This window comes from Chlorocebus sabaeus, chromosome 8 (assembly GCF_047675955.1).
Source record: "Chlorocebus sabaeus isolate Y175 chromosome 8, mChlSab1.0.hap1, whole genome shotgun sequence".
In the NCBI taxonomy this organism is placed as follows: Eukaryota; Metazoa; Chordata; class Mammalia; order Primates; family Cercopithecidae; genus Chlorocebus; species Chlorocebus sabaeus.
Genome location: NC_132911.1, coordinates 126,454,015 through 126,477,729, shown reverse-complemented (window position 1 = coordinate 126,477,729; position 23,715 = coordinate 126,454,015). Strand labels below are relative to the sequence as shown.

General features: G+C 44.5%; 1 long non-coding RNA gene across 1 annotated transcript in view; it reads left to right on the top strand.

Annotated features, from left to right (window-relative positions):
- Nucleotides 1-4,157: 4,157 nt before the first annotated feature.
- LOC140712244 (uncharacterized) overlaps nt 4,158-23,715 on the top strand; it is a 29,728-nt gene continuing 10,170 nt past the window's right edge. The window contains exon 1 of the long non-coding RNA XR_012093749.1: nt 4,158-4,640. This is a non-coding gene — a long non-coding RNA (uncharacterized lncRNA). The remainder of the gene's footprint in view (nt 4,641-23,715) is intronic.

Sequence of the window (23,715 nt, the reverse complement as noted above, 5' to 3'; positions counted from 1 at the left end):
GTATATATTGTATAAAGCCTATGTGGGTTGGCACTTGGAGGGATGTGTGCAATTTTAGTCATTACATTGCTTAAGGAAGGACCTATAAAGGACACATAGAAAGAGGCAAACTAAATTATTAAGAGGAACCTACATTTGAGCCTGAGCTCAAAGGAGGTGGACTCCAGCATGGAGAGACCAAAGCTTTAAGAAGAAATAAGTACATGCTATGAATTCATGAAGGGCATAGAAAAGATGCCTGTAAATAAACTTATTCACCAAATTTCAATAGAATCAAATAAGAGGGGCACCCATGGGGTTTCAAATGGGTCACAGTTGTACAAATATTAAGTGCAAGTGGCTTCAAACGATGGCGGCAAACATGAAACTTAAACTAATTTTTATGTTTTAGAGACACAATCTTGGACTTAATAAAACGAGCTTTAAAAGGTCAATTGGTAACAACTGGGGACAATGGGTAAAATTTACAGGTAAGTCACATATTAAATGGCACCATTTAACCAAATAAATGTTAGCTTTCTTAGGTATGACGGGGTATTGTGGTTATTTGGGAGAATGGCCGTATTCATTCAAGATGCACAGGGAAATGTTAGGGAAAACATGGCTGGATTTTGTAGCTTACTTTCAAATGAATTAGAAAAAAAGATTTATAAATATATAAGGGAGAATGACGGAGCAATTGTAGCACAATACAGTCATGCACTGCATAATGACATTTTAGTCAACAATGGATTGCATATCTCGACGGTGGTCTCATAAGATTATAATGGAGCTGAAAAGTTTCTATTATTCAGTATTTACTATACTATACTATACTATACTATACTATACTATACTATACTATACTATATTTATTTATTTATTTTCTGGAGACAAAGTTTTGCTCTTGTTGCCCAGGCACGATTTCGGCTCACTGCCACCTTTGCCTCCCTGGTTCAAGTGATTCTCCTGCCTCAGCCTCCTGAGTAACTGAGATTACAGGTGTGTGCCACCACACCCAGCTGATTTTTGTGTTTTTAGTAGAGACGGGGTTTCACCATGTTGGCCAGGCTTGTCTCGTTTATCTATTTATTTTTGAGACAGAGTCTTTCTCTGTTGCCCAGACTGGAGTGCAGTGGCATGATCACGACTCACTGTAACCTCAAACTCCTGGGCTCAAGGAATCCTCCCATCTCAGCCTCCCAGGTAGCTGGGACTTCAGGTGTGTACCATCACACTTGGCTAATTATTATTATTATTATTTTGTACAGACAGGGTTCTTACTATGTTGTTAGGCTGATCTTGAACTCCAGGCCTCAAGTAATCCTCCCACCTCAGCTTCTCAGAGTGCTAGAATTAGAGGTGTGAGCCATTGTATCCGGCATGGAATTTATTACCTTTAGAAGTAGTACTGTTTGAAAATATAAAATCCTTTAAGAATTTGGATATGGGCCGGGCGTGGTGGCTCAAGCCTGTAATCCCAGCACTTTGGGAGGCCGAGACGGGCGGGTCACGAGGTCAAGAGATCGAGACCATCCTGGCTAACCTGGTGAAACCCCATCTCTACTAAAAAATAATAATAAAAAAAAACTAGCTGGGCGAGGTGGCGGGCACCTGTAGTCCCAGCTACTTGGGAGGCTGAGGCAGGAGAATGGTGTGAACCCGGGAGGCGGAGCTTGCAGTGAGCCGAGATCCGGCCACTGCACTCCAGCCCGGTCGACAGAGTGAGACTCTGTCTCAAAAAAAAAAGAAAGAAAGAAAAAAGTTTGGATATGTTCATGAGTGATGGGTTGAGTGATGGGTCAGATATGTTCATGAGTGATGGGTCAGAGACTTGAAGATGCTTTTGATACAGCCCTACCCACAGAGGACAATCACACCCACCCTTGATGCATCTGTTGGAGACCGAACATTAGACAAGGGTCCAGATGGCTCACAGGCAGGTCTAGGACAGGTCTCAGCAATGTTTTGAGAATAAAACAAGGAAGATCTGCTGAATGTTTAAGTTCTTTTTGACAGGGATGGTTTTTAATACCATAAATGGATAATTAAGGGAATAAATGAAGGAAGGAGTAGACGATCATGAGTAGGAGGCTTTTGGTAACATTTTTTTTGTTTGTTTTTTGAGATGGAGTCTCTCTCTGTGCCAGGCTAGAGTGCAGTGGCACGATCTTCGCTCACTGCAACTTCTGCCTCCTGGGTTCAAGTGATTCACTTGCCTCAGCCTCCTGAGTAGCTGGGACTACAGGCGTGTGCCACCACACCCAGCTAATTTTTGTATTTTTAGTAGAGATGGGGTTTCACCATGTTGGCCAGGATGGTCTGTATCTCTTGACCTCGTGATCTGCCCGCCTCAGCCTCCCAAAGTGTTGGGATGACAGGCGTGAGCCACCACGTCTGGCTGTAACTTTTTATTTTTAAATAGTTATAGACTCACAGAAAGGGGCCAAGAGTACAGGGTCGCATATACCCTTCCCTCAGCCTCCCCCAGCAGTGACATCTTATAAAGCTGTAGTACAATAGCAAAACCAAGGAATTGGCACTGGTAGTGTTGAACTACACTGCAGATTTTATTCAGTTCTCAGCATTTTTAAAGCTTGCATTTGTGTGTATGTAATGTTATCCCATGTATAGATTCATGTAACCACCATTCCAATCAAGATACAGAACTGTTCCATCACAGTACAAGAATTCCATTCAGGCCAGGCGCAGTGGCTCATGCCTAAAATCCCAGCACTTTGGGAGGCCGAGGTGGGTGGGCCATTTGAGGTTAGGAGTCTGAGACCAGCTTGGCTAACATGGTAACACTGCATCTCTACTAAAAATGCAAAAATTAGCCAGGTGTGGTGACACGCACCTGTAATCCCAGCTACTCCAGAGGCTGAGGTAGGAGAATCGCTTGAACCCGGGAGGAGGGGGTTGCAGTGAGCCTAGACCATGCCACTGCACTCCAGCCTGGGTGACAGACTGAGACTGCGTCCTTAAAAAAAAAAAAAAAAAAGAAAAAAGAATTCCATCCTCTGTGTTTTTATTCCTCCCTCCTCATCCTCCTGCTCCCCGGCAACCACTAATCTGTGCTCTTTCTATCATTTCATCGTTTCGAGACTGTTGGATAAGTGGAAACAGATCCGAAAGGTATGTAACCTTTTGAGACTGGCTTTTTTCACAAAGCGTAATGCCTAAGGTCCATCCAGGTTGTTGCATGTACCAAGAATTCATTTGCTTTTGTTGCTAAGTAGTATTCCATTGTATGGAGGTACCAGAGTTTGTTCCATCCTTTGCCTATTGGACATTTGGTTTTCTTCCTCGAGTATTTTGCCATTATGAATAAAGACACTATGAATATTTATATGCAGGTTTTTGTGCAAATATAAGTTTTGATTTCTCTGGGATAAATGCCAGGATTGTGACCGTTGGGTCGTATGGTAAGTGTTTAATTTTGTAAGAAACTGGCAAACTGTTTTCCATGGTGGCTGTACCATTTTACATGTCCACTGGCAATGTATAAGAGATCTAGTGTCTCTGCATCCTTACCAGCATTTGATATTATCACTATTTAAAATTTTAGCTACTCTAAGTGGAGTGTAGGCATCTATTATTGTGGTTTTAATTTGCAGTTTCCTAATGACTAATGATATTGAACAACTTTTCTTGCTTATTTGCCATCTGCCTATCATTTTTGGTGAAATAACAGTTCATGTCTTTCAGCCATTTTCTAAATTGGATTTTTTCTTTTTTTTACTGTTGAGTTTTGAGAGTTCTTTATGTATTCTAGAAGACACAAAACGTTTGTCAGATATGTGGCTTGCAAATATTTTCTCCCAGTCTGCAGGTTGTCTTTTCACCCTCTAAACAGAGTCTTTCACAGCATGAAGCAAGTGGATACTTTAAATGGCCATTTCAGAAAAGCCTGACCTAGCCTTGAGAGTGCCGGACACGGTCACTCCACTGGTTCCCGCTCACGAGGGCAGATCACGGGTTTAAATCCCATTTGCCTGTGCTAATTCAGCTTCACAATAGCTCATCCACCATGGGCTTAACGCTATTTAGTGGCCACAGGTGAGTGTGTTTCAGTACATCACAAAAAGATAAGCTGAGAAAGAGTGGCCCACTGCTGCCAGAACAGCTTGAAGGGCAAGTCCCCACTGACCCAGAGAGTGAGTCAGTTGCATCACCCCCTCAGAAACCTGGAAAATGCATCATCATCGGTGTAGAGCAAGAGCCAGCATTCAAAACGCCAGGGGGCTTATCAGGCCATTTCACCACAACATCAAGTAACAGGCAGACTTGAATTCATCTGGCGCCGTTGACCAACACAGAGAGCCAAAACACACACGGAATTCAAAATCAGAAATAACCCCAAGTTTGAGTCATCCGATGTGGTTGTCTGCATTGATTGCATTCACCAGATAAAAGTCCAATGCACTCTGCAGGGTGAAACAGCCTCTGCCTCAGGTTGGGAGTTGCTGCCATGGAGACCACAAGAGTGGAGATTTTCTGACACAAGGAAAGGAGTGGATTACCGCTCCTCCTTATGTAAATTTCCATGGGGGGGAAAAGATTAAAAGGAAAATAATTCTGCTTTAGTCATTTTCATTTAAGGTAATAAGATCCTTTGATTCCATCTTGGAGAAGAAGGCAACAGCTGTTTGTCACAAATGGTAAGACATTTTATTTGACATTTTGCAGGAATTCAATCTTTAGCTGTAATTTTGACCTAATGGTTACACTGAGTTGTTTTTAAGAGAAAGATAGATTTTCTTGAAGCCAATTGGCCTCAGGAATGAAGAATGAAGAACTAATTGTACCAACCTCAGTTTTTGAAGTGGACAGGGAAATCTTACCTTCCAGCCTCTCTATGTTCAGGCTGAGTGGGTCAGAAGGAGAGTGTATTAGGTAAGAAAATTTCTCAGCATCATTTAATGAACACTGGATTTATCCTTTTGCATTCTGGCTGTAGTCCCCAACTTTCACGTGGCAATGCACCCTCACCTCATCTCTCAGCCCATGTGGTCCCCTTGCTGAGCACTTTAATGAATGATTGCATCTCATTTTCACAGCTCTTTGATGCACCTGCTATTATTACTCTTATTACCATTTTCCAGTGGGAAGCTGCTTCTTGGGCGGGGTGGATTTCCATCTGTGTCTCCTTTTTGGTGTCGAAAGCTGGTAAGTGAGGACACCAGGACTGGAACCTGGGTAGTCTGAGTGCAGACTCTCTCTTTTCAAGTCTTCCTGCTCTTTGCTTCTGGCAAGTTCGATGTCCACTTTTGATCTTCACCTACATTCCAGAATAATAGCTACTTTTGGTTGTTTTCTCAGCAGCACAAGAGAAGTGTGGAGAGATTTTTAGGTGAGTCATCTAGAGAAGTTAATCTTATTTTGGGAATTCTACTGGCAGCTTCAGGTGGGGAAAATTTTGTTATTTTCTGTCCTCCTCTGGTTCTAAAAGAAAGGGAAAAAGGATGGCGAGAGTAGAAAGATGTGACTGTATTCACCCTTTGTCAGGTGATGAGTGAGCAGCTTGCAAAAGCAATGAAGTTTGGAACAATCCAGAGAACCAAACTTTCAGCTGCCAGAGATGGCACCTGGTATCCTGGGCACATCTGCCTGTAGGACCCAGAAAGACCTGGAAGCCAAGTGCATGGATCAAATCTGTAGAAGGTGGGAGAGCCAGGAATCGAGTGTCAGGGGGCATTTATTACCCATGGAAACAGGTTTTTGTCAATTCCGTTCACTGCTGGATCACTAACACCTGGACTGGCGCCTGGCTGGGTAGTGGCTTAATAATCATTGAATCAATGAACGAATGAATGAATGGCTGTAGTAGGTGCTAGCAGGGCATCCTATTTCTTCCATCACCATGAAGGTGAAAGACATCATAAACGGGAATTTAGACAAGCCTCAGGAATTTTCAGCTGCCGTGTATCTTGACTTGACGTTTCTAGTAGTTATATTATTTGTAATTCAATCTTTCTTTTTAAAATAGTTGACCAAGTGTGGTGGTTCATGCCTATAGTTCCAGCACTTAGGGAGGCTGAGGCAGAAGGATCACTTGAGCCCAGGAATTTGAGACCAGCTTGGGCAACATAATGAGACCTCATCTCTTAAAAAAAAAATTAGCTGGGTGTGGTAGTGCACACCTGTGGTCCCAGCTACTCTAGAGGCTGAGGTGGAGCATCGCTTGAGCCTGGGAGGTTGAGGCTGTAGTGAGCTTTGATTGCATCACTGCACTCCAGCCTGGGTGACAGAGCAAGACCCCGTCTCTAAAAAAAATTAAATAAATAATAAAAAAATTAAAAAGTAACTCCCTTTTCTTTATTTTCAGGCTTCCTTCCCACCTGCTAATTCAAATGCTTTACAGCCAAAAATATCTTACCTTGATCCTGTTTTTTTCTGTATAACCTCTCTATTTCTGTTTCTTTCAACCGAATTTCTTCGATCATCTACAGTTTTGTTTCTACTTTTCCTTTTTCTATGCATGCCTCAATCCATTGCCAACTTCTCAACCTGCCCCAAGTCCCCACAACTCTGCCAAAAGTAATTCTAACATTTTACCAATCCAATACATCACAGGTTTTTTAAAAAAATTTTAAGAAGTATACTTTAGTTGAATTTGAAAGAGTTGCCCACTCATGTTAAATATTTATTTCCTTGTGTCTGGGATATCATTTGATTCTGATTCTGTTCCTAATTCTCTGACCACCCTTTCTTCATAGATTTCTCTTCTTTTGTTCAGCCTTTCACATCCTTAGAGTTCCATCCTCTGGTGATTGTTTGTCCTGTTCCATACATTCTCCTTATATGAGCACTGTGTTTTAGCTCATGAATGGTCACATGACCCAGCCAGGCCAATCAAAGTCTTCCATGGGACTTTTGTTTATTTATTTATTTATTTATTCTTCCACATGCCATCTCATTTAACCTGGGACTTTTGTCAGAATTATCATGAAAGACATTCTCCTTTCTTGGTGACAATTGACTTTTAGGATCACAGTAGTCTGGGGCTGCCAGGGACCATGTTCTCCATGAGCAGAGAGTCTGGCTGAGAATAAAGTCAAAACATGAGAAAGCAGGATGGAGAGACATACTGTCATAATGTTACCCCTGGATCTAACCATATTTGAGGCTTAAACTAATCCCGGACTCTAAAGTTATGAAACTAACATATCTTTTTAAATAATTTAAGCAGGTTTGAGTAAGGTTTCTGACACTTGCAACCAACAGTCCTGAAAAAGATACCTCTACTTAGTCTTCCTATTTCCAATGTCATAACTCCAACTTCCCAATGCTGCCAGAAGGAATGATATGAGATACAGAACAGGTAGTGCTATTGCTCTGTGTGAGACCTTTCAATGGCTCTCCAGAGACTATTCAGGAGTGTGAACTCAAAAGCCTTGAGGGAGCAGGCTGATGGCATAACTGAGGGAAACAGTTCAGGTGTAAGATAATAGAAAAGGGGGAACCTAGTGTTCAGCCCTAGAGTATGCTCTGCCTCCAATCATTAATACTCAGAATGCAAACCCCAAATGCCTGCCAAACAGAACATGTCTGGAGGTTGGATTTAGCCTCCAGCCTCCAAGTTTGCAACCTTTGGCTTATGTTGCAAGTTTAAGCTCCTGCAGACAGCCGTGGAGGCCTTTGTGATCAGGCCTCTGACACTTCACAAGATTTGTTTCCTCTCATTAGATGCTGTAGTGACACTAAATTGGTGCCTACATCGTGTTCTTTTACATTCCTATGGTTTTGCTCATGTTGGCCCCTTACCTGGGACCTCGGCCCACTCTATCCTTTCTATCATGATCTTCATCTCATTAAATCCCATTTGTTCTTTAATATTCATCTCAGGTGTCACCAGCTCCAGGAAGCCTCCTCTTGATGAGACAGGTGCCCCTCCTCCATTCTCTCATGGCCTGCTTTATGCCTCTCTGTCATTGCCTCTGACATATATGGCAGACAATGTTGATTACTCACCTACAACCATTCGTCCTCCTGCTTACTTGCTGGCAGAATTTGCCTCTCTCAACGAAAGCTGAAAACACCTGATATTCTCTTCCCCAACCTGCTTTTAGCTAAAGTCTGGGGATGTGATTTAATTCTCAAAGAGATAAGTTGGGAAATCTGCCAAGGAATTCTTGGAGAAAATTTTCCTTCATGACTACAAAGGAATGATCTTTTTCATGTCTGCCACTAGATGTAGTTTTGTGGGGATGTGATGGTTGGAGCTACAGCAGCCACCTTGAAGCTTTGAGGGGGAAAGCCAAGAGAATCATAGAGGTGGTGAACTGGATCCCTGCCATTCCTGAACTGCCGAACCAACCTGGGAACATTCTCCCCCAGATTTTTGGATATGTGAGATATAGTAATAATCCCTGATGCCTAAGTCACATTTTGTATGTGTGTGTGCGGGGTGGGGGGGGGGGGGCGTAATTCTCTTACTTGCAGGCAAACATATTCTAAATGATTCAGCATACTTGTTCACATTGCCTGTGCACTTTCTCTTCTATTATTCTGTAAGTTATTTGTGGGGATAGATGATCTTATAATCTCTGGTCTAGCATAGAGTCAGCATTCAGTAAATGTTCACTGAAATACTCATTTTTTGCATAATTTTTCCACTGAGAGCTCCAGTAAAGGGTGAGTGCCAGATAACATCTGTCCCATTTTGGAGATAGCCCCCGAGTGTTGGGGAGTGGAAAATATGTCAGGGAATGTTATATGACTAACACCCCAGGATTTATGGGAATGAAGAATCTGTTACAAGTGTTACATCATCTTAGTGGAATCGACTAGTGCTACTCAAATTGTTTATTCAGACTTTTCTTTACGTGAAAGCTTACTACCAAGCCCAGCGTGTATGTCAGATGAAAGTGTAGTGCGTTGGTTGGAGAAGGGAAGGGATGATGGGGTGCTCACAGTCCCCCTCGTCCATGCTGGGCCTGTCTCCTTTCTTGCTGTGATCCTTGCAACCCCTTCTCTGACCTCCTCCCCGGGGTCAGTGGGCAGACAATGAAAGCTGCTTTTATGATCTTGAATCCATCAAACCCCTTGGTCTTCCCTTGGTCCTCAGCTCTTTTATTAAAAGTTGGAGGTCACCATTAGCCTTTTGGAGGTCTATGAGATTCCAATTTTATTGGGGTATTTAGAGCACTGCACCAGCTTTAACTAAAAATGGTGCAGCAAATCAAAAAGGCAAAGCCATTTTGAAGAATCTATTTGGCAGTCCCAGTCCTTCAAGTATATACATTTAATTTTATGGTTTGTAATACAAGTTCGTTGAATTTTTCATACCAAAGGAAGCCTTTGTATTTTGGAAAGCTCTATAAACTAAGAGCAGACATTCTTATACAGCATTTGGGCTTTTTTGTTCTTTTTTTTCTTGCGACAGGGTCTTGCCCTGTCATCCAGTGTAGAGTGCAATGGTGCTAACATGGCTTGCTGCAGCCTTCACCTCCTGGGCTCAAGTGGTCCTCCCACCTCAGCCTCCAGAGTAGCTGGGACTATAGGTGTGCACCACCACACCCAGCTAGTTAGAAAATTTTTTTTTTTGGAGATTGGGGGTGGGTCTCACCACGTTGCTTAGATTGGTCTCAAATTCCTAGCTTCAAACCATTCTCCCACCTCGGCCTCCCCAGATGCTGGGATTATAGGTGTGAGTCACTGCGCCTAACCTCTTTTGTTCTTAATAAAGGGGAAAAAAATCACTTGAGGTTCCAATATTGACTCACAGAGAAATCATTCCCCTTTCACATTTCTACACACTTGTTAACATAAGTCTGAGTCTTCTCAGATCTTCTGACTGAAATGTAGGTAGTGGAATCAGATCTTCACATGATCTAGATCTCGGAGTTGGAAAGAACAGTGCTCTCAGGGTGGAGGGTTTGTGCAGGGCGGTGTGAAGGATGTTATGGGGATAGCATCACTAATGATCACATGCAAAAGAAGGCCAGTCTCTCTCTGTCTCTGTCTCTCTGTTTTCTAAAGAGGAGATTAGATTATATTTTCATTTTTTCATGGCCACTGGCTTCCCTTTAGCTTCAGGAAAGTAAATTTTAGTCTCTCAGCCTGGATGAATTGCAGCCCTGACCAACAAACTACCAGATACACTCACTCAAGCTCTTGGCAGAATTGCCCTCACTTTTGTGAATCCTGTCTCTTCTCCCGGGCAGCAGAGTTCCTGAAGCCCTCTCAATTGCAGTCTGTTCTTTGTCCAAGATGTTTCCCAAGATGAAAAGATGCCGTTGTTTTCCTTGTTGATTAACAATACAACTCTGAGATCTTTACACTGTTTTCTTCATGTTATAACTCCTTTGCAGCCCATAAAACATCCCTCTGCCTGCCCATTCATCCAACAGATATTTACCTTTTATTTGCCAGATAATGTTCTAGGAGCTGAGGATACCGCAGGGAACAAGTCAGGCACACCCCTGTTGGCATAGAGTTTACGTTTTAGCATGGGGACAATAATAAACAAATAAATACTAAATATAATGTCATATAGTGAAAGCACTGTGAAGGAAAATTGTGGTAGCTACGAGAACGAGCCTCTGGGATCTCATGCTGCAGAGCGTGAAAGCGACTGGGAACCCTGGCAGCTGCATTCTGGAATGCATCAGTGTGTCTGCACTGAGACTGGTTCCCCTCAATGTCCCAGTGTGGCAGGGACACTGAGGCAGACTTGGGATTTCTCGATGGGAAACTTTGGCTTGAGTACTCTCTGAAGGCCTTGCTGGAATTTTTGTAGAAGTGTATTCTAGTCTGAAATCCTTCCTCTCTCCCACCCTCCTTTCCTTCCCTCTCTCCTTCACTTAGGGGCAGATCTTCACTGCAGTTTGACAGCTCTCGCCACCAGTCCCAGTTCGCTCCCTTCATTTTCTCATGTGTGTTTCCTGTAATAAAAGTTTACATTTCTGTTTTTTTTTTTTTTTTTTTTTTTGAGATGGAATTTCACTCTGCCACCCAGGCTGGAGTGCAGTGTCATGATCTCAGTTCACTGAAGCCTCTGCCTCCTGGGTTCAAGAAATTCTCCTGCCTCAGCCTCCCAAGTAGCTGGGACTACAGGCACCCGCCACCATGCCTGGCTAATTTTTCGTGTTCTTAATAGAGATGGGGTTTTACCATGTTGACCAGGCGGTCTCGAACTCCTTAGGTTAGGTGATCCGCCCACCTCGGCCTCCCAAAGTGCTGAGATTACAGGTGTGAGCCACCGCACCCAGCCAAGTTTACATTTCTTATTCCACTCTGGAGCTGACACAAGACTAATGCAGCCTGCAAGAATAGAGAGTGATGTGGAGTGGGGGCTACTTTAGGTAAGTGGCCAGGGAAGGTGACATTGTCTAGAGACTTGACTGGAATGAGGAAATGATCAGAGCAAACCCCTGGGGGAGGAGCGTTTACAGCAGAGGGAAGAAGTCAGAGCATTCATAAACTCAGAGACTTGGGTTTCTGCGGGTTCTCTTCAAAACTGTTGAGGGGCGGCAGTGGGGCTGGGTCCACTCCACACTTGCTCCCACCATCTCCCTTCCATTTGGAGGGCTCTGTCTTTAATCGCTTTGCGTATTCGGCTCTACCTAAGATTTCATGTTAACAAAGAGTTCCATGTTTAAAATAAAAACACCCTGGAAACCGCTGCCCTGGAGGCACTCTGTGTCTCTGCCCTGTTTTATGACTCTCTCAGTTCACTGGCCATGCAGAGAATGGGCAGTGGAAGAAATTACCTCTATTTGGAAGCCTCATTGTTCCACCGAGATACTGGATTAGTGTGAGGCAGGTGTAGATAAGGGGAATTAGAGTAAGTGATTAAAGGACTTGATGCATGGACTCTTGTAGAGAGGGTGGGGCAGGATCATTTGGGGGCTTTTCATGCTAAGCTCAGCAGCGCTGCAGTTGGACAGCAGCCAGAGGAACTGGCATATATCAAGTAGACAGAAGTGGACAAAGGATGGCTGTGAGTGCTAAGGTTTGGGGAGGGAGTGGAAGGTAAAGGGTAGCCTTCCGTGTGAACCGAGAGGAGTTTCCAGAGGCAGTGGAGGATAACAGCTGTGCTCAAGGGCTTCAGTTTCAAAATGTAAAATGTTAATATTGCCCAGAAGAAAGATGATAGAATTCACCTGTTACCGGTGATTGGTACCTGAATGTATAAAAATTTCCTGGCACTTTGTTAGTGACTTCTTTGGTGGTAAAACTTTATCTCTCCCTCACCCCCAAAGTTTTCAGAAGAAAGAGACTGGTAGCTGTAATGCAAAGACTGACCTGGATGTGACAGGTTTTTTATTCGTTCCTTTTAGGCTAGGTAGGGAACACCAGAATTGCTGATAGAGAAGTGAATGTATAACACACTGAAATGAAGGTGTGTTCAGCCAGTGAACTCAGGGAATCCTTGAGGTATGTTTTAAAATCAAGTTTGTTTATAAATGAGAGGTTCAACCTCAAAGCCTTAAACATGCAAGAGTCTGTTGTCTCATATAAAATATTTTGGAGATGGGTAGTAAGTACAGGGCTGCTAAGGCAGCTCCATGCATTATCAGAGATCCAAGAGCCTTATGCTTTCTGCTCTGCCATGTGTACTTTCCATCCTCAAGGTCCAAAATGGCTGCTAAAATTCCTGCCACTACATCTGGATCCCAGGGAGCAGGAAGGAGAAACGGAAGACGACCTGTCCTGTCCCTGAGACAGCGTCATTCAGCATGTTCCATACAACATCTCTGCTTATTGATCACTGGCCGGAACTTGGCAGAGATGAATAATAAGGCCCTTTTATGTTCTGCTAAAGACAAAAAGATAAAAGAGCATATGTATTTACAGTCTACCTGATTTTAATAAAGGATTGAGTGCAGCCTAAGGCATGTGCATGTTATCCTGCAGGTAACAGGGGCCACAAATGGGTTGTGGCTAATGGAACATGGCTGAAGGGACTGAGCCAGTTCTGAGCCTCAGGAGGCACTGTTTCTTCTTGCCCTTCTGGGACTTTCACCATGAGAAGAACCCACAGTCTGAGAATCTTTTTCAGCCTGGGTTCCAGAATGAGATGCATTCTGAACATGAAGATGGGGCAGATCTGAACTTGACCCATCACCTGAAGCCAAACTGTCCAAACCACCTCTCAAAGCTATGAGCACCAAATAGGTGCTTATTTTGTGTGCCTCAGAGATTTGTAATTGATATACAGTGTCACTGTAGCAGAAACCTGCGAATGCCCCTGGTCACTAGATTCGTCTCTATTCTCTCATACTGTGAGTGCTAGACAGGGGATGTGGCCAGTCCTACCCGTTCGGTATACCAGGTGACCTCAGAGATAGTGGGAGGGAAATGCCACACAGAAATGTCATTGCACAAAACAGAAATGCAGTGCTCATCCGCATGTGACAGCTGGCACCCAGGTGAGCACCAGGGATGGTTTAGCTCAGGGACCCTCAAAACTCAGCACTACTGACATTCTGCTGTGGGGGTCTGTCTGGTGCATGGAAGTTCAGAAGTGTCCCCAGCCTCCACCCATTAGATACCAGTGGCACCTCCTCCTATGCTGTCACAATAAAAAATGTCTCCAGATATTGCCAAATATACCCCACGTGGCAAAATCACTCCCAACTGAGAACCACGGATTTAGCTGATCTGGCTTCAGTTCTTCTGTTAAATTTAAGACCAGAAAATGACAACTAATGACACCACTTATTGAGCATGTACTGAGTTCCAGGCACTTGGTTAAGCATTTTCAGGGATTAATTGAATTTGGAACATTTATGAATGAGGAAGCTCAGGACAGAGAGAAGTAACTTGCTCCAGTAACATGTTTAGTCCATGGTAGAGCTAAGGCCAAGCTGTCTGACTCCAGAATTCATGCTCTTGACCATACGCCATGCTGCCTCCCCGAGAAATTAACCCCTTGAGGGAGCCAGGAAAAGATGCATCGACACGAGTGTTATTCTTGTGACTATCACTTGAATTCTGTATGTGTGTCTTATAGTAGCAAAAACAGTGTGGGCTTGTTCAGGTGCGATTCTCGGCCCCCTTACATAGCTGTGGAATAACCTCGATAGTCACCGTCGTACTTCCCTGCCTACCTGAGTGGGGCTACACAGACTGCAGGACGTATCCAGCCTCTTCAGGCCTTTTCTGGACAACTCATTCCTACTTAGTGAAAATGTGTTTCCTGCACCTCTTTGATGATAGAGATAAAAAGCCTTAAAAAGGTTTCTACCCATTAGTCTAGCAATTCCGCTTCTTGGAATTTATCCTTAGGAAGGAATCAAATATGTCAAATCAAACAAAGAGTTATGCATAGGATATTTGATTTTAGTGTGATTTGCAAGAGCAAACATTGAATATGATATTGGGCAAATAAATTACAGCATGTCCAGATGGTGGTATGTTCGACTTGTAGATGAATATTTTCTTCCAAGGGAAAAACTTCATGATATATTATTCTTTGAGAAAAAAAAAAGATTTGAATACCACGTAGCATATGATCCCAATTTTGGAAATTGTGTATATATTACACTATCATATTGAACAAGCAGGGACTTGTAGGATGCAACAGAAATGAATGGTATTTTTGGTCTCCCACGGTCTTGTCAAGCTTGTTCTGCAGTATTTATTCTGCTCCTTGATGAAAGTGGGGCAAGTTCTACAACGTCTTTGCCACTCTTATCTAAGAAAACATCATCCAGTTACTTCTTCCACAAAAACCTAGTCTCTATTGGTAGTTAATATGCCCATTCCAGGGTAAGGACCCAAATCCTCCCATCGACATTGCAAATGAAAATTTCCTCCCTCTCCCAGCTTTGCTGTATTAGGCTGGCACCTGCAGTGAGAAGAGGTTGTGGGGCTGTGTGCCTCTATATTCGTCACCTGGTGCTTCCATTTCCCATACCCCCCCCACCCCCCTTGGCTTCTCCAGGATTGGCTAGGGCAAAGGGGGAAGAGAGGAGGAAGGCGGGTGGGAAGAGACTCACTCCACTGGTGGTGTTCTAGCCATCTGGGGTTGACAGATGACTCACCTCATGGGTTCCTTCATGGGTAATTTGCAGCCACCGCCCCTTATCTGCCTTTGCTTGATTGGGAGCATGCATCTCTTCTGACCGTTCCTCCACTGCTTCTCCCTCACCCCCTAGCATCTGGCGCCACACCTCCTAGGCCAGTTCTGCTCCATAGGAAACTCACACATGCTTTGCCCTGACAAACTCGGGAAAAGCAAGTCTCCCTCAACAGAATCACCTCGTCTCACTCCATCCTTAGAGCAACTGGCCTGCCGCCATCTCTCGCCCTTTAGATTTCTCAGGGTGAACCAGACATCCATCTATGAAGTCTCCCATGATCAGGGAACATGCTGCAAGTCTTCCAGGAGGTCTCATGGAAGCGCCTTCACCTAGGCTTGAGGTGAGAAGAAACAGCCTCTCCTCAGGAGGCTGGGGAGTCTAGGGATTGGTAGCTCTCTCCCCAAATCCTTGTCTAATGCCAGCCCAGCTCCAAATTCTTTTTTTTTTTTTTGTTTTTGAGATGGAGTCTCGCTTTGTCACCCAGGCTGGAGTGCAGTGGCACAATCTCGGCTCACTGCAAGCTCTGCCTCCCGGGTTCACGCCATTCTCCTGCCTCAACCTCCTGAGTAGCCGGGACTACAGGCGCCCGCCACCACGCCTGGCTAATTTTTTTGCATTTTTTTTAGTAGAGATGGGGTTTCACCATGTTAGCCAGGATGGCCTCGATCTCCTGACCTCGTGATCTGCCTGCCTCGGCCTCCCAAAGTGCTGGGATTACAGGTGTGAGCCACTGTGCCCGGCCTCCAAATTCTTTAAAGTTATGGTGGTGGATAGTTTGGGGTCCTAAAACCTGTTTCTGACTACTTCCTGTGTAAGTCTTTGTGGTCTTCCACCTTCCTTTAGAAATGGGGTGCAGTCACTCTTGGTGTCTTGGAGCCCTGGCTGATACTAAAACAGAACCTGTTTTAATATCCTGTTGTGCACAAACACAGAATAAAGAGGCAGACCGTATGCCTATCAGTCTTGCAGAGGCCTCCGGGAGAGAGAAGATGGGGAACTGGATAGCATGACTTCCAGGGTTCCTTCCAACCCAGAGACTGTATGGCAGGCTGGCAGGGAATAAGAGAAAGCATTGGACACATTCCCTGACTATGCTATTAGAGAGACAAGACACGCACTAAGCACCCTGGTAGCAGACCATCACAAATGCTCTTGATGGTACTATAAACACAATAACAATAAGTATGAACAATCAAGCCTTGAACCGTTTGGAATGAACTTTATGTCTCAGAGAATAGGGAGGAGTCAACTCACTGCTGTAGAAAGTTGCTGAGAGGAGGTAGATGTCAACTATACTTGGTGTTCCGAGAGGACGCCTTTAAACCTCCTTGGCATCTCCTCCCGGGCACTTTGCACTTGTTTGTTCTCCCAAATGCCTCCTTGCCAGGAAATCAGTCCCGGTCCCTGTAGTTGGAGTAAAGTTGTCATCTACTTTTTGCCATTGCACTTTGTCTACACTCCTTCTGTGCATGTTGTCTCATACTTGAGCGGAAGCCTCAGAAGGTCAAGGGCTTCTTTCTTTATTCACAGTGATATTTCCTCTCTGGGCCTGGCACGTGGGGACACACACATGCACACACACATGCACACACACACATGCACGTGCACGCACACACACATGCACGCACACACACACACATGCACACACACGCACACACATGCACATGAGCACGTTGATATTATTCTTTTGTCCACGGCACTGAGTTAGTGATTGGCTGAGTCAGGGCTGGAGCTGGGTTTCTGGGTTTCCACTGCACCGCTCTTTCTGCCTCCTCCCCTGGACTCTCCACTCTCTGGCTTCCTGGGTCTCTGGGCACCAGGAGCCTGGAAAGCACTTCGCTGGATATTCCAATTCTGTTGGCATTTGTGACTGAGGACATGTGCCCAAATTCATCCTGTGCGTTTCCAACTCAGAGCCTTCTGGAACGGAGGTGCTCCCCAGAGGCAGGGAAAATGCAGCCTGAGGAGATGGGTCACAGAAAGCTGCACACCCGGCGCTGGTATCATGCTGAGCAGAGCAGGCCCTCCCGTCCCAGTGGCCCTCCCTTCTGTGTACATTTAATGAGCGTTTGGCTGCGTTTCAAGGAGACCTGGCCTTGGGCACGGGGCATGGAAATGAACTCCTGAGTGAGCTCTCTAGGAGAAAAATAAAGGCCTGGCCTTGGGCCTGATTGGAGCCCCATGACTCTGCCAATGCTGTGCAGAGAAAAAGGCAGTTGTGTTGAGTTACCGCATGTTAAAGTAGAGGCTGTAAACCCTCTCATTTTATGGGTGGAAACCAAGGCTCAGAGAGGGTGTCTGATGCCCAAGTTTATGCTTCTGGCTTCACAGTAAATTCAGTCACCCCTAGACTCTGTAGAACCACTACAGAGGCCAGCTGGAAAGAGGTCTGAATCCCTGCCAACCTTGTTTGGTGCCACCTCAACTTTGGGGAACTCCTGGCCTTCTTGGGTGAATGATAATAGATGCTTCTGCACATCCCTGTGCCTCTGCATGTATCTGTCTGTGAGCCTCTCCCTGGAGAGCCTGCACCATGTGTTTATCATCCCTGAATTTCCAAGAGAGGGCACATTGTGGGTGCACAGGGATCCCACGGTGGGGGAGTCACTGGCACCAGGGCTGGCTTTTCCAAGCAAGTGAGGCCCAGCTCTTCCTGCCAATGTGCCTCCTTTCTCTCTCCTTTCATCTCCCGAGCCTCAGAAAGCTGAGCAGTTTCTGCTGAGGATACCATCCTGTTAATTCTAGGAGGGAAGCCTGCCAGGAGCAGCCAAAATTTCTGGCCCATTTCCTAATGCATAGGACAACTGGGAAATCACCTAGAACAGTGCCGTCCAATAGAAATGTAATGTAAACCACACATTAATTAAAAATTTTCTAGTAGCCACATTAAACGAAGAAAAAAGACACTGGTGAAATTGAGTTTAATAATATATTCTATGTAACCTAAGATATCTACAACATCATTTCTGCAGGTAATCAATATAAAAAATTATGAATGAGATACTTTGCATTTTTTGATATTGAGTGTTCAAAATCTGGTATATATTTTATACTTATGGCACATCTCAATCTGAGCTCTAAATTTTCATAGAAAATATTTGATCCATATTTCAATTTCATAAAATTTACAATTGAAACAAGAGCCATCTCTCCGCGTTGTTCCAAACGTAAAGTTTTTTCAACAACTGAATTGTGTATTTAAAAATTTACATTTACATGGCCGGGCGCGGTGGCTCAAGCCTGTAATCCCAGCACTTTGGGAGGCCGAGACTGGCGGATCATGAGGTCAGGAGATCGAGACCATCCTGGCTAACACGGCGAAACCCCGTCTCTACTAAAAAAAATACAAAAAACTAGCTGGGCGAGGTGGCGGGCGCCTGTAGTCCCAGCTAATCGGGAGGCTGAGGCAGGAGAATGGCGTAAACCCGGGAGGCGGAGCTTGCAGTGAGCTGAGATCCGGCCACTGCACTCCAGCCTGGGCGACAGAGCGAGACTCCATCTCAAAAAAAAAAAAAAAAAAAAAAAAAAAAAAAAAAAAAAAAATTTACATTTACATTAATTAAAGTACAATTTTAAAAAGGCAGTTCCTCAGTCACACTCGTCACTTTTTGAGGGTCAAACACAGGCTCTAGAAGATGTGGAGGAAGCTCTGGCAGAACGTGACTGAATCAGGTGTGTTAGGCTGTTCTTGCACCACCATAAAGAAATACCTGAGATTGGGTTTTGCTTTTTTTTGTTGGTTTGTTTTGAGACTGAGTCTCGCTCTGTCACCTAGGCTGGAGTTCAGTGGCATGATCTTGGCTCGCTGCAACCTCTGCCTCCCAGGTTCAAATGATCCTCGTTCCTCAGCCTCCCGAGTAGCTGGAATTACAGGTGTGCACTACTGTGCCAAGCTAATTTTTGTATTTTTAATAGAGACTGGGTTTTGCCATGGTGGTCAGGCTGGTCTTGAACTCCTGACCTCAAGTGATCCACCTGCCTCGGCCTCCCAAAGTGCTAGGATTACAGGTGTGAGCCACCATGCCCATGCAAGACTGGGTAATTTATAAAGGAAAGAGGTTTGATTGGCTCACGGTATTGCAGGCTGTTTAGGAAGCATGGTGCCTGCATCTGCTTGGCTTCTGGGGAGGCCTCAGGAAGCTTACAATCACGGTGGAAGGCAAAGAGGGGGGCAGGCGTTTCACATGGCAGGAGCGGGAGCAAGAGACAGTGTGTGTTGGGGGAAGTGCCACACCCTCAAACAACCAGATCTTATTGAGAACTCACTTATTATTGTCCTTGGTGCAAGGACAGTCCCAAGCCTTGAGGGATCCACCCACCGTGATCCACTCACCTTTCACTGCCTCCCACCTCCAATACTGGGGATTACATCTCAACATGAGATTTAGACGGGACACATCATCAGGGGAGAAAGCCCAATGGCTCTAAGGGGTGGGGGCAGCTTCGCTCATTGTTTTGGTGTGTCAAAATATACGTCTCACTTATTTTCCTCAAAGTTTCAGGGATTGAAGGTGGGTGGCAGTCATGGTGGAGGCTGGGCTAGCTTCCAGCACAGTCTTCAGTGGAATTTCACGTCTCTGCATTTTCAGCAGCACGGGGAAGTTTGGGCAGCACTGATTTTGCCAGGGAGACCGGGAGGGCTGGCACTCTGGGGAGAGTCTCCTAGGTCCAGGGACCCCAGAGAATGCCTGCAGGGTGTAGAGGCCCCTTGAGCGGAGAAAGGGAACAGCTGCTCCCCCTCCTGGTAGCCAGAGGAACAACAGTCCTGCCAGGCTGCAGTGATGGCAGGGCTGAAGGCAGCCTGTTCCAGGGTGGAGGCGGGTGGACAAAGGGCTGAGGAAAAGCTGCATCTTTTTTGAATTTCCAAGTCTCAGAACACAGAGACCCTTGACTTTGGAAGTACAATGACATGAGTACAGAAAGGAATCTTAGAGAGCAAGATTATTTAATGCAGTTTGGCCATTTTCAAGTACAAAACAAAAATTATTTATTTTTCCCTACATTTTGTTAAGAATCTGTAATCACCTTCAGAAAGACCTCACATGTGAACATACACATTTTCAGAAATGACATATCAAATCCTCCAGTCACCTACTCTATAAGCTGAAATTATGTACATGGTACAATAATGCACATAGTAAAAAATTCAAAGCACACCGTAAGTTATACAATGGAAAGTAAACATTCCCTCTTCTTCCCTTGGACATCTCTTTAAAATGTTCCGAGCAACTGCCAGGTAGTAGCTGCTCAATAAATGCTAGTTTTTGAAATACTGTAGGTGGGCCAAAAAACTAACAGCAACATAAATATTTGATTAAACTGCAAACCAGTGGGGCCATGTGTGAGAAAAGGAGATGTGGCAGCCAGGTTGAGCAATGCTGCTTTGGAATTTGGTGCTTTTGAATGCTGTTGTTTTTGAATTTTGCTTTAAAAGTTATTCACACCCTCTACCAAACACTTAGAGGAGGCACTCCGACTGTGCTTATCTGGAAGCTTCTGGAAACAGGGTGCCCAGGGTAGTAAGGCAGGCAGGGATATTGCTTTTCAGGGCTTATGGCGGGCAAGTGGTGAAAGGGCTGGTCTTGGATGCGACAGACATGCCCCAGGAAAGAAAAAGCTATGAGCTATGTTGCATCTTTGGCAGCTGGGTTACATCACTTTAGGCCAATTTAATCCAACCAACATTCAGGCTAGTGGATGGGATAAGAAGAGACAGTTTTTATCTTCAAAGTGTTTGCATCTGAGGGCAACAAAAGGGCACATCCACCTACTATAAAGTAACGCGGAGAATGATGGTCACTGATGGCAAATTTCCCTGGAGTCCAAAGGAAGGGTCAGCAAACAATGGTCCACAGGCCAAATACGGCCACCACCTATTTTTTAAAATAGACTTTATTTTTAGAGCAGTTTTAGGTTCACAGCAACACTGAGTGGGATGTGTAGAGATTTCCCATTTTTTCCTTGCCCTCACACATGCACAGCCTCCCCCATTATCAACTTCCCCCACCAGAGGGGCACATTTGTTACAGCTGATGACTGGCACATCACTGTCACTCACGGAGTCTATAGTTTATATTCTGGATCATTCATGGTGTACATTCTATGGGTCCGGACAAATGTATACTGATGTGTATCCACCACTGTAGTATCGTCAGAGTAGTTTCACTGACCTAAAAATCCTCTATGCTCTGCCTCTTCATCCCTTTCTCCCCACCAGCCCTTGGCAACCACTGATCTTTTTACTGTCTCCATAGTTTTGCCTTTTCTTGAGTGTCATGTAGCTGGAATCATACAGTATGTAGTCTTTTCACACTGGTGTCTTTATTTTGTAATATGCATTTAAGTTTCCTCCACGTCTTTTCATGGCTTGATAGCTCATTTCTTTTTAGTGCTAAATACTATTCCATTGTCTGGATAGACCACAGTTTATTTATTCACTCACCTGCTGAAAGGCATCTTGGTTGCTTCCAAGTGTTGGCAATTATGAACAAAACTGCTCTAAACATCCATGTGCAGGTTTTTGTGTGGACATAAGTTTTCAACTGTTTTGGGTAAATACCAAAGACAGCAATTGCTGGATCATATGGCAAGAGTATGTTTAGTGTTGTAAGAAACCGCCAAGCTGTCTTCCAAAGTGGCTGTACCATGTTGCATTCCAACCAGCCATGAACGAGAGTTCCTGTTGCTCCACATCCTTGCCAGCATTTGGTGTTGTCAGTGTTCTGGATTACAGCCTGTTTGTTTTTGAAAATAAAGTTTTATTGGAACACAGCCATGCCCATTTGTTTATGTATTATCTATCACTGCTTTCATGCTACAACAGCAGAGTTGGCTGGTTATGACAGAGACAGAATGTCCATGAAAAAAAAAAAGCCTAAAATATTTACCACCTGACTCTTTTCAGAAAAGGCCAATGCCTGGTCTAATGGAACGGCTATTTTCAATGGAGAAGCTGTGTAGGTGTTGGAGCGGCTCCTTGGAATGGAGAGAGTAGAAAGGGGAGAGATTCCAGACACAGGAAACAGACTGAGCAAGGACGGGGTGGCCTGGCCAGGTTGGGGATAGGGCAGTGTCAGAGACTCAGCTCTTTAGGCCTTTCCTCAGCTCTAAGCTGGAAGGAATTGAATCAATTTTTCCACCGCTTGTAGAAAAGACAGGATGAATGAGCTGATGTCTGTAAATGCTTCAAGCAAGATATGAGAAAAGCATCCCTTCACGCAAAACGCTATTTCTATTTTATTGTTAAATGGGTGCTAATTTTTCTGTTTTCCTTTTCTCTTCCCAGCTCAGTTTGCCAATTTCATCCTTCCTATTGTTTTGCCTTAACAAAACAAAACATACCAGACATACCAGCACAAACCATAATGTGTTTACTTACAGAAACGTATTTTCATTCTTTTTCAAATAGGTAGTTCACTCCTAGGGTCCAAAATTCAAAAGGTTTAAAGAGCGTACAGAGAAACATTGCCCTCCTAATTTGTAGCCTTCCTGCTCTTCACCCTGGAGGCAGCCAAAAGTACCAGTCTCTTGCATTGTATATCCTTCTAGAAATATTTTCTGCAGGTACAAATATTGGTGCTGATATTATTTTTCTTTCCTTTATCACAAATGATCATTTTGTATGTATATGTATACATGCTATCTATATATCTCATATATATATGGGCACCGTTTTGCAGTTAGCTTTTTTCCTGTTAGTAACAGTTTTAGAAGTGTTTCACATGAATGCATCCAGAGCTTCCTCATTCTCTTTTTATTCCTTTTTAGTGCTTCATCCTGTCGACGTATCCTGTTATGTTTAAGTGTTTTAGTGGTAAATCAGGGCTGTTGCTGTCTCCCTGTTTCTTGCCAACATCAAGCCCTGGATAGTATTTATTGCTGGGTTCAGGGTATGGGGTCAATAGCAGTGGCTGGGTTCATGGTGCTGATGGCTTTGAAACGGCTTTTTTGTGGCCCTTCGCAGGTGAAGCGAGAGAGAGAGAAGAGAGTTAGATTCCAGGAATCCTGCTGGCAGGGCTCTTCGGCCTGCTTTGGCTGCTGGGGTGGGGTTTGGCTGCCTAGGTGCCGTTGCCCTGTCCCTGTGATTTCCCTTCCTCAGGTTGCTGGTGGGAAAAGGACCATTGGAAATTGAAGACATCGGGATTATTCTGATGTAGTGGGATCAGGGAGCTCTATGGTGGTGGTGGCATTTGGCAGGTGTCTTAGCCATGGCTTTTTGATTGAAAGTTACAAACACCCATCTCCAACTAGCTTAAGCAAAAAGGAGAATTTATGGGTTTATGCAGGCAAACAAAGACATTTAGGACTTGTAGCAGATACCACCAGTTACTTACGCAATGTGCATTTCCTCTGTTGTCTCAATATGCCCAGTTAAAAATACTCAGCTCTTCGGACTTCCTTGCAGTGAGGGGTGGCCGTGTGACACTTTTCTGAACATTGAGATATAAGCAGAAGGCCACAGGTTGGGTTTTCTGGGAATATATTATTTTTCTGATGAGAAGGGCTACACTCAATGGGCACATGATTTCTGCCCTTCCAGTGTGGAATGTGGATCTAATCCCAGAGATGCAGCAGTCATCTTGGAGCACGAGGAGAGTCATGTAATGGGGATAGCAGAGCAAAATGGTCTTTGATGTCATCATGGAGCCAGAACAGCAGAGCTTGTCCACTGGCCTTTTAAACACCTGCTACCCCGCTAAAA